This window comes from Carya illinoinensis, chromosome 11, assembly GCF_018687715.1.
Source record: "Carya illinoinensis cultivar Pawnee chromosome 11, C.illinoinensisPawnee_v1, whole genome shotgun sequence".
Taxonomy (NCBI): Eukaryota; Viridiplantae; Streptophyta; class Magnoliopsida; order Fagales; family Juglandaceae; genus Carya; species Carya illinoinensis.
The window spans coordinates 11,643,544-11,644,244 of NC_056762.1; positions in this window are offsets into that span (position 1 = coordinate 11,643,544).

Sequence of the window (701 nt, forward strand, 5' to 3'; positions counted from 1 at the left end):
GATATATATACGATAAAACTTATTATAATACCCAAGTTAGACAATTAGCAGGTTATATTGGTTTGAATTAGTGGTAAGATACCTATCCCACTCCATCTTCTTCTGCTTTCACCTTCATGAGTGCATAGAGTTGGAATTAGTTAGACTGCCTTTGTCCTTGATGTGGTCCCTATTATATATTTTAAAAAGAACCTTTAATTTTTAAAAGGATCTTAGATAATCTATGCTCTACATTATTGAGTCTAATACAATTAATTGCATGAAATAGAAAACATCCATCTCTTCTAGTAACTTGAATCATGAGGAGATTTAATCAAGCTGGGCTATGTCAAATCAAGTTTAGAGGTATTGCTTGAGCTATTAATCAAGCTGGGCTCTGTCAAGTCATTGTGGTTCATATTATTTGCTAGAATTAGATAACAATACACATGATATATAAGCAAATTTGAAGAAAAAACTTTAAATAAGTGCCATGTTTTAGGGCTGGGCGGCAAAGCAATGCACTGTCCACTGCCACCCCACCGTCCACCGCCCCGAGCCCGCTTAGGTAGTTTAGGCAACCCCATTGTCCTCCTCCTTTTCCTAGTTCTAGTTCTTTATTTTTCTTCTTGATTATCTCCATATTCAATAAATTAACAAAAGATGACTAAATCGATTGAATATTACTACCTGAAAACATTTTTCTAGTGACAATCATTCCA